The 14,455-nt window shown below is 46.2% G+C and overlaps 1 protein-coding gene across 1 annotated transcript in view; it reads left to right on the forward strand.

Moving 5' to 3' along the window:
• The window catches only part of LOC141219131 (vomeronasal type-2 receptor 26-like), a 128,702-nt gene that overhangs the window by 85,626 nt on the left and 28,621 nt on the right, over nucleotides 1-14,455 (forward strand). The window lies entirely within an intron of this gene.

A 14,455-nucleotide genomic window follows, 5' to 3' on the forward strand; every position in this document is an offset into this window, starting at 1 on the left:
AGTGATGCAGTTCAGGGCCTTTACTCACAGTTCTTATTATCCAGACCACGTCTGCAGGTAACGGCTGCCCACGTCGTACTGTGCTCACCAGGTGAGGGGCTCAGACAACTCCCAGATAACTTTGGAGCGCTTCACAGGACCCCCTTTGTGTGTCCTTTGTCTGGCCTTTCTTACCAACACTTCTGTCCGGCTGCCTCGGGCCTCCTCTTGGTAAACTTGGCGCCAGTTTCCCTGACACTATGTGGTGCCTTCCTAGCGGGTGGAGCAAGGGGCTGCGCCACATAAAATGTCAGAGCCTCCGGTTTCTAGCTGAGGGTCGTTTCCTGCCTCCACTAATTCGGGGACCGGTCTCCCCCTTTGGCCTGACCCCTCCACGCAGGTGGATTTGGGCGTGCGGTGGCGACTCGCCCGTCCGCACCCCTGGGATCCCTTCATTCCTCGTTCCTGGAGCCTTCTCCGCTCCTCTTCCTTCCTTCTCCCTCTTGCAGGCCTGGGCCTCTGTTACTAGGCCCGCCTCCAGAGCAGAGCTCATGCAGAGCCCCTGCTCCCTGCCACTTCTGCTCAGACTTCTCTGCACTGAACTAAGATGGTGCCCACCTTTTATACTCCCTTCTCAATGCACCCAGGAACTGCTTCCTCCCTGCTCCTGCACTGCAGGGTTCCCCTTCCTCAGTGTTCCCTCCCCCCACTCCAGCCAGGGACAGGGACTGTCGTGCCCATCTCAGGGGCATATTGGTCGCCCTGCCCCACGGCAATGTGGTGTATTGCATGCAGGTGTCGGGTCCTGATCCACACTCCATCCTTATCTGAGAGTGAGATATCACACCTCTGGGTGAGGTGCAATACGTCTGTAGCAACCGAGCCCTCGGTGCTACAGTTCCATTTATCTTCAGCCTAGGTGACGTATTGTGATACAGGGCCGTGATTTTGGCTATAAAAGGGTCCCCTAGACCCCTACCCCAAGCTTTTTAAGAGAATCATATATGGCGTGCCAGGAGACTCTATGGAATGCTTTCTCAGCATCCAACGAGAGTATCTACTTACAAATTTTTAACTGCATCTAGCCCAGGAAATACTTTGTGCCTAGTAGCAGTGTCTGCTAGTCAGCGGATTATCCCGGCTGTTAAGCAAGCTACACCACCTGTAGTTTGGACACTTAATTTTTTCAAAGGAAATGCTTCGGGACCACGGGATACTTAGTGAAGAGCATCAGGAGGCACCCCAAGGCATAGGGGCTGGGACTGGCACTAGGATGCCTTGCGGTGGACAGCCGAGCTCGATCCTTATAAAAGCTTTTTAACTGCAGCAGCTTTAGTGGACGCTACTGGAGCTGGAATTACGCGGCTGCTGGCATGAGACTTGCCCTCCAATAGATCCTTGTAAATGGATTTAAAGTGTATTCATTCAAATTAGAGGGACAATTTAAATTAAAAAGCTTAGAGCTGCCTCCACCACAGGGGGGCTCTCTCGACCCACCAGCGGACAGGCACCAGTATTGGGAGAGGGGGGCTGGCCGTCAGGGTTCACCGCGGCTCTGGCACAAACCCGGCGACACGGAGGTGGCACGGGCAGGAGCGGACTGGCCGTCTCGGCTTCTCACTTTTTGGATTTTAGAAGGGCATGACATGCCTGTATCTGTGTCTCCCCCTCCTTTTACTCCTCCACCTCTTTTCTTTTCGCATGACTATATGTACTTGTCACTTTTCCATGTGTTAGTTGTGTCTTCTGAGCAGTTTGTCAGCTTTTGGACACCTTTGAAGGTGTTTTCCATGTGTTTCTATGTGTTTTTGTTTGCCTGCCATTGGTTTTAACGGTGTTCGAAGGTGTTCGACGAACAGTTCGACGAACAGTTCGGCGAACACACGGGTGTTCGACGAACCGAACCGAACTCGAACACTACGGGGGTGGCTCAACACTATTGATAAGGGTGTCCCCGGCAAACTGCCGGTCTGTGAGGAAGATGCAGGCGGACATGTTAGGTTGCCTTGATCCAAAGGTGGTGCTATCGATGTCGGACAGCGCTCAACACCAGCTGTTGTTACCACCTCCAAAGAAAATGATGACCTGCCAATCACGCTGGCTGTTGCGGGTAAAGAGGTGGCAGGTCTGCGCCCCAAAACAGGTGTGACTGCTGTCCCCCCAGTCACAGAGGATGAAGAGGCCGCGGATGCACAAGATATGGCAGACGGTGATTGGCCCGGCCGGCTAGGCCGCATTGTAGCACACTGAGCTTCCCACTGCAACTTATGCTTCATGTCCATGTGCCGGTTCATGCATGAAGTACTCAAACTATGTATTTTTTGGCCTCTACTTAGCTTTTGCTGACAAATGTTACAGATAACACGAGTTGGGTCATCTTTATCGATCTGAAAAAATGCCCAGGCTATGCAAGGCTTAGCACCCATGCGACCTGAAGAGCCACCACGACTTGTGGTGAGAGGCAGAGTTGTGTTTGAGGATGCAGTTGTTGACGTGCTTCCAGTACTACGTCTCTGTCCAGGAAGGCGCAACCTGACCTCGTCGTCACTAGCATCTTCCTCCACCTCCTCTGCTGACCTCATCTCTTGGCTGACTGTAGGTTGACAGTAAGTGGGATCTCCGACCTCATCATCATCACCCTGTGCGTTATCACACCCGTCGTCCTCAGAGCCAACCTGTTCCTGCCCTGACAAAAAACTAAAGTTGTCGCTCCAATCAGGTATTTGAGTCTTATCATCGTCTTCCTCATTGTCTCCACCAACAGGAGTTACAGTTTGGGAATGAGGGTCTACATTATGGTCAGAACCTTCTGCGTCTGGTCCTGGATCCGACTCATAAAGATTCTGGGCATCAGTGCAGATCATTTCCTCGTCTGGATTCACAGAAGCGCTGGAGTCGACCTCTGATTCCCAGGCTATAGTATGAGTAAACAGCTCTGCAGACTCAACCATCTGTTCTACCTCACACTCAGACGGGCAGCTGGAGATTTGGGAGCTGTGAGGAAGCAAGTGCGATTTGGGTGACACCTTTGAGGACTGGAGTATTTGTGATGTTGAAGTTGATGTGGAGGAGAGCCCACTTGATATCCGTTGAAGCACCTGCTGTTTTTGTGCCTCATCTGGAATTTGTAGCGATTGGCGTGGCCGTAAGAAAGGGATCTTATCACATTGTCCGCTAAAAGAAGTAGACATTTTAGTTTGGCTGGAAGATGGTCTTTCTTCTGCACCTACCCCACGGACACAACCTTTTTTCCCCTTCCCAACACGCCTATTCCCCTTTCCACCAGCAGCAGGCCTTTTTCCACTCATTTTGGTGGTTAACTAATTCACAACTCTGGAGTTGTTTGCACAAAAAAACAATGGATGGTAACCGAGCAGAGCTGAGTGGCCAAACTGTGGTATTATGACAAAACTATTGGCTGGGTTAGATGCAGAAAAAAATTATTTTTAATTTGCAACCTGATGGAGGTCAGTATAGATGGACTAATAGACCAAGTCCCACACACTGCTAGAAGCCCAAATATTTTTTCAGAGCTAGATGCAGAAAAAAATTATTTTTAATTTGCAACCTGATGGAGGTCAGTATAGATGGACTAATAGACCAAGTCCCACACACTGCTAGAAGCCCAAATATTTTTTCAGAGCTAGATGCAGAAAAAAATTATTTTTAATTTGCAACCTGATGGAGGTCAGTATAGATGGACTAATAGACCAAGTCCCACACACCGCTAGAAGCCCAAATATTTTTTCAGAGCTAGATGCAGAAAAAAATTATTTTTAATTTGCAACCTGATGGAGGTCAGCATAGATGGACTAATAGACCAAGTCCCACACACCGCTAGAAGCCCAAATATTTTTTCAGAGCTAGATGCAGAAAAAAATTATTTTTAATTTGCAACCTGATGTAGGTCAGTATAGATGGACTAATAGACCAAGTCCCACACACTGCTAGAAGCCCAAATATTTTTTCAGAGGTAGATGCAGAAAAAAATTATTTTAATTTGCAACCTGATGGAGGTCAGTATAGATGGACTAATAGACCAAGTCCCACACACCGCTAGAAGCCCAAATATTTTTTCAGAGCTAGATGCAGAAAAAAATTATATTCAGTTTGCAACCTGATGGAGGTCAGTATAGATGGACTAATAGAATGATGCTATGCCCAAAAGATTTTACTTCACTAGGTGCAGTAAAAAAATTCGTATTCTATACACAGGTGTTATATCTTGCAACACAGATAGGCTACTCCACTGACTAACACACTCTGCAATAGGCCAAAAAGGATTAGCTTTGCTAGATTCAGCCAAATGCTGTTAAAAAAACTTGCACAGCACTGGCACAGACCTGCCTGGCAAAAACTGATAGGAACTCATGTAACCTAGTCCTGAAAAGGACTCCAATTACAATTAGTCTTTACTCCCACAACCTATCTATTTAAGAGCACAGACCTCCCTGATAAAAGTCGTAGGAAATGCTGTAACCTAGTCCTTAAAAGGACTGCAATCACAACTATTCCCTACTCCCAAGCTATCTGTATATTTGTGCGAAAATTGGCTTGAAATTAACAAGGTATAGCACACACAGCAACAGCGGTGCCGTCTAACATGCAGCTGCAGCAGTGAGAAAATGGTGGCGACGGGGAAAATGGCTTGGTCTTATAGGGCAAGGACATGTGACATACACTGCCAATCACACATGCCCTTGCTTGTGTGAAAAAAAGCACTTCGCTCCGTGTGTGCGCTGCTGATAGGCTGACAGATTGCACCTCCCCACTGCAAATGCGGGAAAGAGAAAAAAAAATGGAGATCTTCATTGTTCCTGCAGAGATCCATCCCCTGCCCCTCCCCCCGCCCCGCTGTACACTCAAACTGCGTATTAACATTAATTTTCATCATTACTGAGAAAAAATCCAGTTATGATTTTGGTGCACGAACAGTTATCGAACATAACCTCGAACAGCCGAATTTTTCTCAAATTGTTCGTGTTCGCCGACCGGCTCGAACACCGCCCAAAACAGCTCGAATTTGAGATTGGCGAACAGTTCGAGTAGAACAACGCTCATCTCTACTGATAACCCCAAAAAGGCCATTTGTACCATCTGCCATGCCAGCATCAGCAGGTGTGACAAAACTACCAGCCTGACCACCACCAGCATGATCAGGCACATGGCAGAAAAGCACTCGACTTTGAGGGGTGAACCCCAGGGTCCACGACAAGTGTCAGCGGGTGTCACCACTGCTTCTTCCGCTATTGTGCGTGCAATAGAACCCCCTGTTGTGTGTGCAAGGCAATCCCCTGTCCATACTGCATGCAAAGATGCCCCCTCCTCTCAGTCTTCACTTGTTATGGCAGTTTCTCAAGAAACAGCATCAACGTCCACGTCCACGTCCCACTGCAGGGTTCAATTGATCATATCCCAGACATTTGAATGAAAGCGGAAATTCACAGCCAATGCCCCACAACCCACAGCTCTAAATTCACACATTTCACGACTGCTTGTGTTGGAAATGCTGCCTTTTAGGCTGGTGGAGACGGAATCCTTCTGCAGCCTTATGGCGGTGGCCGTCCCTCGGTACTCGGTCCCCAGCTGACACTATTTTGCCCGGTGTGCCATCCTCGCCCTACACAAGCACGTATCCCAAAACATCTGCTGTGCCTTCAACAACGCAATTACTGGGAGAGTCCACCTGACAACGGACACGTGGACAAGTGCTTGTGGCAAGGGACGGTAATCTCCCTGACGGCACACTGGGTAAACATAGTGGAAGCCGGGATCCAGTCGGACCTTGGGACGGAACACATCCTCCCCACACCGAGGATTGCGGGCCCTATGTCAGTCAGAGTTGCCCCACAGTGTACAGCTACTGCGCATTATCCTCCTCCCCCTCCTCATGTTCAGCCTCCATCTCAGATATCACCACATCAGTTACAAGCTGGAAGCAACAGGCTGTGCTGAACCTCATAAGCTTAGGTGAGAAACCTCACTCTGCTTGTAAGTTGTGGACAGCTGTGAAAGAGCAGGCAGATCTGTGGCTGAGACCGCTGAACCTACATCCAGGCATGGTCGTGTGTGACAATGGCCGTAACCTGGTGGAGGCTCTGAGGCGAGGCGAGATCACACACGTACCATGCCTTTCTCATGTGCTTAACCTCGTGGTTCAGCGGTTTCTTAAATCGTACCCCAAGTTGCCAGATCTGCTCGTCAAAGTACGCCGCCTGTCAGCTCATTTTCACAAGTAGGCTTCAGCTTCCGCTGCCCTTGCTGTGTTGCAGCAACGTTTGCAGCTTCTGTCACACCGATTGGTGTGTGATGTCCACAAACACTGGAACTCCAACCTCCTCATGTTGCAAAGGATTTGTAAGCAGAAGAGAGCAGTTGTGGAGTACCAGCTGCAGCAAGGCCATCGATATTCTGGACAGACTCTACACATAAGACTTCAGGAGTGGACCAGGATGTCTGACATATGTACCATCTTGACAAACTTTGAGGAGTCCACCAAGATGGTGAGTGGCGATGACGCCATCATTAGCATCAGCATTCCCCTAGTCTGTCTTTTGCAACGCCCTCTGCAGAGAATTAAAGAGGAGTCATTGCAGCCAGAGTATGATGAGATGGATAAAGAAGCTGTAGCGGTCGATTACACGCAGTGCAGCCTCATCTCATTCCAACGTGCATTGGGGACAATGAGGGAGAGGAGGAGGCGGAGGAGGAAGAACAGGAGCTTGTATCTTGCACTGTAGACCGTAGTACCTGTACAACTGTCATACCGTCGGTTCCGCGTGGGTGGCCTCAGGACAGGGGGGAGGAGGAGGAGGAGAGCATGGTCAGTCGTCATCTTGGTGAGGACACGAAAGTCTTGCCGGTTACCAGTCTGGCACGCATGGCTGACTTTGTTATGCTGCCTTAACCGTGACCCTCGCATTGTCAAAATGTTGGGTGACAGTCATTACTTGTTGGTGACACTTTTAGACCCCCGCTACAAGGAGAACTTTCACTCTCTTATTCCTGTGGTGGAGAGGTCAACAAAAATGGGGCAGTACCAGAAAGCCCTTGCTGCAGAACTGTTAAAAAAAATTCCCATCTGAACACGCTAGCAGCAGAGGTCACAGTTCGTTGCCCCACCAAGGCGTACATGTGAGAGAGACGAAACTCCAATCCATCAGAGACAGGGGAACACTGTCAACGTTCTGGGACACTTTTCTCAGACCCTCCCTTCGGACAGACCGTGAGGCGTGGGGTACTCTCACAAGGAATGGAAAGTTTCAAAATATGGTGAGGGAGTACCTTGCCGACCGTACCAGCATCCTCCGTGATTCCTCTGTGCCTTTTTATTATTGGGTATCCAAGCTCGACACTTGGAATGAACTTGCTCTGCACGCCTTGGAGGTCCTGGCCTGCCCTGCAGCTAGCGTGTTATCGGAGCGTGTTTTTAGTGCCACTGGGGAAATTATAACTGATAAGTGCACTCGCCTGTCAACTGACAATGCTGACAAGCTGACCCTTATCAAAATGAACAAGGGCTGTATTGGGCCAGCCTTCTCATCACCACCAAATGACAGCAGAGTAACATAAAGTCAAATCCACTGTGTTATTTCGGGAGGTGTATTCATTCACATGCACCGCTTCACACCCACACATGGGTATACGTTTCTTCATTTCGGCTGTTTTATGCTCTTCTCCTTATCCTCAGCCTCCACCACCACTATACCACCAGGGTCACCGTCGTCCGTGTTGCCTTTATTGAAAGTTCCTTCGTCCATATTTTTGTCAGCTTTTGCTTGGAAGGCATAAGCAAAGACTGTGGGAGACCCACTCCCCAATAATGGGAATAATATTTTTAAGATGCTGTACTGTATGGCTCTTGTAAGGGGCATTAAAACCGTCCTGTTAAGCTACTGCGACCTCCACGACTCTTCCAACGGGCATTGCATTTCCTCCTAATTTTAGTTAGCTTTTGCTTTTCAATGCATAGGCGAACACTAAGGGAGACCCACTCCCCAATAATGGGTAGAAGGTTTTTATTATGCTGTAATCCACGTCTGTTTCAAGGGGCATTGCAGTTCCTCATAATTTTTGGAAAAACTTCCATTCACTGCTTAGGCCAACAGTGCACAGGAGACACAGTTGCTATAAATGAAAAAAATGGTTTAGTTAAGGCCCTCTGACCAGCATGTCACTTCCAAGGGGCATTGGAGTGCCTCTAAATTTTTGGTAGGCATTGCACTCACTGTATGCCCTATAACTGTGCAGCCAAACCGCTCCTTTTGGTACAGAAAAATATCCTACATGACATGTGTGGTTTACTGGCCTGATATTGATGTGAATGGTCCCTGTTCCTCCTGCTCTTTCTCCTTTGCCCCCACCTCATCATCCATCATTTATCACCTGAACCTGAAGTCATAGAACTGAGATAGTAGCAGGAAAACATCCAGCAATCCTCGGAGGAGGTAGGATTTGCACCAAAACGCTGACCACCTCAGGCGTAGCCGCTACTACATTCATGCGCTTGCATTCCAAGAAAACAAAGATGCTAACTTCTATCATCATCATCATGCTCCTCACCTTGGCACTCTCAACTCCCCTGATGGAGAAGCCAGGGCCCACCGGAGGAGTCTTGTTCTCTGGTGGGCTCGTTCAATGCTGCCCTAAAGCAGGCCAGGCTAAGAAAAGTGTGTGGGAAGGTGACAGGAGAAATAGGGGTGGCTTGGGACCGTTTATGGACACTCGGCCACCCCCAGGTGGCTGGGGACCGTGTGTGGACACCCGGCCGCGGGGCAGCTTGGGACCGAGTATAGACACCCGGCCGCCCCCTGGCGGCTGGGGACCGAGTGTGGACACTTGGCTGCCGGACGGCTGGGGACTGAGTATGGATAACAGGCCGCCGAAGCAGCCATGAGGTAGTGGCCAGCTTCGGCCTACCCCAAACTATAAGACCCCATTTCGAGTGCAAGCTAGCAGTATGGCATTGCAGCCTGGGGGTGGGTGGGTGGCAGGTTGCACACTTACGCTGGCAATAAAAGAAAACAAAGCAGATGCTAACTTCTATCATCATCATCATGCTCCTCACCTTGGCACTCTCAACTCCCCTGATGGAGAAGCCAGGGCCCACCGGAGGAGTCTGGTTCTCTGGTGGGCTCGTCCAATGCTGCCCTAAAGCAGGCCAGGCTAAGAAAAGTGTGTGGGAAGGTGACAGGAGAAATAGGGGCAGCTGGGGACTGAGTATGGACACCCGGCCGCCGGGCGGCTGGGGACTGAGTATGGATACCAGGCCGATGAAGCAGCCATGAGGTAGTGGCCAGCTTCGGCCTCCTCCAAACTAAAAGGTCCCATTTCAAATGTAAGCTAGCAGTATGGCATTGCAGCCTTGGGGTCGGTGGGTGGCAGGCTGCACACTTACCCTTGCATTAAAAGTAAAGTGGGTGGGTGGCAGGCTGCATATTTTCTCTTGCATTGCAAGGAATGGGGAAGGTACAATTAAACATTGCCCTGGGACAAGGACTTGCACGGGGATAGTGGCAAGTCTGCATCTTCTGATGCGGCAAGGATCACTTCTGATGGGCACACTTTTATGCAGTGACCTGGGTGTCATAGATGATTCCAGGGGTCTTCCCCATGCTGTTCCCATGTATTTTCAGCACTGTATGCATGTGTCACACAGCACATGGCCAGATAAGGTTGCAAAATGTTAAAATGACATTTCCCGGTGAATGCATTTGTCACGGTTAAAAGCAATACAAAAGTGCAAAAACGCATAAAAAATGCTACTTGTGAACATAGCCCAATGTGTGGAGGAGTATTTTTGTTTTTGGTTATTTATTTAACCTTATACACAAGTCTTCACCCTGGAAAGGATGTTCCTTAACCACTTTCCGACCAGGTCAGTAATAGTACGCACCGCTGAGCCCGCACTGAACCGGGCACATGTCAGCTGATCCACCCACGGCTGTTAACATGCTAAATGCCGCTGTCAATCTCTGACAGCGGCATTTAACTCGCGCTTCGGGGAAGCGCGTCCTAAGCCCCGCCCATCGGTGACCCCGTCACGTGATCGTGGGTCACCAACGGGTGGGCATGACAACCCAGGGTCTACAGTAGACCCCTGTGGTTGTCATGTCTCAATTGCTATGAGCGCCACGTAGTGGTCAGAGCTCATAGCAAGTGAGCATTTCTGCTGCATACAAGCAATCTGCTCATCGCCTGTATGCAGTAGAAGCATAGAATCATAGAATCATAGAATGGTAGAGTTGGAAGGGACCTCCTGGGTCATCTGGTCCAACCCCCTGCTCAAAGCAGGATTCACTAGATCATCTCAGACAGATGTCTGTCCAGCCTCTGTTTGAAGACGTCCATTGAAGGGGAACTCACCACCTTTCGTGGCAGCCTGTACCACTCATTAATCACCCTAACTGTCAAAAAGTTTTTTCTAATATCTAATCTGTGTCTCCTCCCATTTAGTTTCATCCCATTGCTTCTAGTCTTTCCTTGTGCAAATGAGAATAAAGATGATCCTTCTACAATGTGACAGCCCTTGACATATTTGTAGACAGCTATTAAGTCTCCTCTCAGTCTTCTTTTTTGCAAGCTAAACATTCCCAAATCCTGCAACCGTTCCTCATAGGACATGGTTTGCAGACCAGTCACCATTCTGGTCGCTCTTCTCTGAACTTGCTCCAGTTTGTCTATGTCTTTTTTAAAATGTGGTGCCCAAAACTGTACACAGTATTCCAGATGAGGTCTGACCAAAGAGGAGTAAAGAACGATAATGACTTCACGTGATCTAGACTGCATGCTTCTGTTAATACATCCCAGAATTGTATTTGCCTTTTTTGCTGCTGCATCACACTGTTGACTCATGTTCAGTCTATGATCTATTAGTATACCTAAGTCTTTTTCACATGTTCTGTTGCTTAGCTCTTTTCCTCCCATTCTGTATATGCTTTTTTCATTTTTATTGCCCAGATGTAGTACTTTGCATTTTTCCCTGTTAAAAACCATTCTGTTGGTTGCTGCCCACTGCTCCAGTTTATTTAGGTCTTTTTGAATCCTCTCTCTCTCTTCTCTAGTATTAGCTATCCCTCCTAGCTTTGTGTCATCAGCAAATTTAATCAGTTTACCCTCAATTCCTTCATCTAAATCATTGATAAAGATGTTGAACAATACAGGTCCCAGGACAGAGCCCTGTGGTACCCCACTTGAGACATTCATCCAGCTGGATGTGAAGCCATTTACAACCACCCTTTGAGTCCGATCACTAAGCCAGTTATGAATCCACCTAACAGTTGCCTGGTCCATTGCATACTTGGTCATTTTTTCAATAAGGATGGTGTGAGATACTTTGTCAAATGCTTTGCTGAAGTCAAGATATACTATATCTACAGCATTTCCCTGATCCACCCAGTCAGTGATTCTGTCATAGAAGGAAATTAAGTTAGTCTGACATGACTTGTTAGTTACAAACCCATGCTGACTCTGGTTAATCACTTCATTCTTATCCATGTACTTACATACATGTTGTTTAATAATTTGTTCAAAGATCTTTCCTGGTATAGAAGTCAGACTCACCGGCCTATAGTTCCCTGGGTCCACCTTCTTCCCCTTTTTGAAGATAGGAACAACATTTGCTCTTCTCCAGTCTTCTGGGACTTCTCCTGTTCTCCAAGAATTTTCAAAGATTATGGAGAGTGGTTCTAAAATTTCTTCTACGATCTCCTTCAGTACTCTGGGGTGTAATTCATCTGGACCTGGAGACTTGAACTCATTTATGTTAGCTAAATATTCCCTCACAATCTTTCTGTTTACAGATAGCTTGGATTCCTCTATTCCTTTAAAAGGACAGTGAAGATCAGTTGATGTTACATTTTCTTTCTGAGAGAAAACAGATGCAAAATAGGAATTAAAAAGTTCGGCCTTCTCAACATCCTCTCTTACCATTTCTCCATTTTCATCCTGTAAAAATCCTATAGCATCTTTGACTTTTCTTTTACTTTTGACATACCCCCAAAATCCTTTTTTATTGCTTTTGACATCTCTTGCAAGCCTTAATTCATTGTCAGCTTTAGCTACCCTGATACGTGCCCTGCAGGATCTGCAGACTGCATTATAATCTTCTTTAGATATGCCTCCCTCTTTCCATTTAATAAACATTTCTTTCTTTCTTTTTAGCATGTGTTTAAGTTCTGTGTTCATCCATCCTGGTTTCCTTAAATGCTTCCCATTCTTCCTACTTTTCGGGATTGTTAACGATTGTGCTTTGAGAATCTCATTTTTAAAAATTTCCCATCCTTCCTGGACATTTTTGTCCTTAAGGACATCCAGCCATTGCATCCCTCCTATTCTCTTTCTGAGTCTCTTAAAATCTGCCTTTCTAAAATCTAACCTTGAAGTTTGAGTCTTCACATGTCTTCCTCCTCTAGTTATCCAAAATTCTATAATAGCATGATCGCTGCCTCCTAGGGTCCCAGCCACCTTTACCTCCTCAACCATTTCCTCCTTGTTTATAAGGATTAGATCCAAAGTAGCAGATCACCTTGTTTTCTCCCCTACCTTTTGGAAGATAAAGTTGTCAGCAAGAGAGGATAAGAATTTTCTTGACCTGTTAGTTTTACTTGAGAGAGATTCCCAACAAATGTCTGGATAGTTGAAATCTCCCATGACCACTACGTCATATTTTTTGGAGAACTTGGTCATTTGATACATAAAGAGTTCATCCATATCTTCAGCTTGCCCAGGTGGCCTGTAGTAAATGCCTACAATGGTGTCCTTTCCGTTGTTCTCTCCTTGTATTCTTACCCAAACAGTTTCCACAGAACTCCCAGCAATCAGACAACTGCTGATTCTAGTCTCCTATGGAGACTATTGAAGCATGCAGTAAGTGTAAAAAAAATGTTTTTAAAAATATTAAAAAAATAAAAAAAATATAAAAGTTTAAATCGTTACCCTTTCGCCCCATTCAAAATAAAATAATAAAAAAAAAATCCCACATACACATATTTGGTATCGCTGCATTCAGAATTGCCCGATCTATCAATATAAAAGAAGAATTAATCTGATCGGTAAACTGCGTAACGATAAAAAAAATCTAAACGCCAGATTTACGTTTTTTTTGTCGCTGCAACATTGCATTAAAATGCAATAACGGGCGATCAAAACATTGGATCTACCTTAAAATAGTATCAATAACAACGTCAGTGCGCAAAAATTAAGCCCTCACCAGGCCCCAGATCCCGAAAAATGAAGACACTACGGGTCTGGGAAAATGGCGTCTTTTTTTTTAATTTTTTTTATTTTTAAGCAAACTTTGGATTTTTTTTCACCACTTAACTAAAAAAGAACCTATACATGTTTGGTATCTACAAACTCATAATGACTTGGAGAATAATAATGGCAGGTCAGTTTTAGCATTCAGTGACTGTGGTAAAAAAAAGGACCCAAAAAACAACTGTGGAATTGCATTTTTTTTGCAATTTCACCACACTTGGAATTTTTTTCCCGTTTTCCAGTTCATGATATGGTAAAACCAGTGATGGCGTTTAAAAGTACAACTCGTCCCGCAAAAAATAAGCCCTCATATGGCCATATTGAACTAAACTTTTAAAAGTTCTGGCTCTGGGAAAAAGGGGAGCAAAAAATGAAAACACAAAAACAGAAAGACCCATGGTCGTTAAGGGGTTAACATATTTCAGGGGGGAAAAAAGGGGAAAACAGTTTCAGTTTCATTTTTGAATGTTTTATTGTGTGCCCGTAAAAGTGGCTTAAAACTTCTGACCACGTTGTTGACAACAGTGACCTGGGGGTCAGAAATGCTTCCTGGGGTGATCCCCAAGCTGTCCCCAAGTCTTTTGAGCACTGTCACTATCGTTTTGGGCACTTTCTAGGCTTTCTACAGACTGCCGGGGGTGCCGCCGCAAAAATGCTCGGGTCTCCCATAGACTAACATTGGGCTCGTTGCTCGGGTCAAGCACCCGAGTATCACGGTGAGCTCGACCCGAGCTTCGAGCACCCGAGCATTTTAGTGCTCGCTCAACACTATTATTAACCTTTTTACTCCCAACGGCGGTTTGCACCAGGCCAATTTTTACAGTTCTGACCATTGTCACTTTGTGAGGTAATAACTATGGAATGCTTCCAGGTATCCCCTTGATTCTGTTTTTTCATGACATATTGTACTTCATGATAGTGATAAAATTTCTTTGGTATGACTTGCATTACTTTGTGAAAAAATCAAAAATTTTGCGAAAAGTTTGAAAATTTTGCAGTTTTCAAACTTTGAATTTTCATGCCCTTAAATCAGAGAGTTATGTCACACAAAATAGTTAATAAATAAAATGCACACATATCTACTTTACATCAGCCAAATTTTGGAACTAAAATGTTTTTTTGTTAGGAAGTTATAAAAGTTAAAATTTGACCTGCGACTTCTCATTTTTACAACAAAATTTACAAAAACATTTTTTTAGGGACCACATCATATTTGAAG

This window comes from Phyllobates terribilis, unplaced genomic scaffold, assembly GCF_046119375.1.
Source record: "Phyllobates terribilis strain yellow unplaced genomic scaffold, ASM4611937v1 Scaffold_1__5_contigs__length_1240528914, whole genome shotgun sequence".
Classification (NCBI taxonomy): Eukaryota; Metazoa; Chordata; class Amphibia; order Anura; family Dendrobatidae; genus Phyllobates; species Phyllobates terribilis.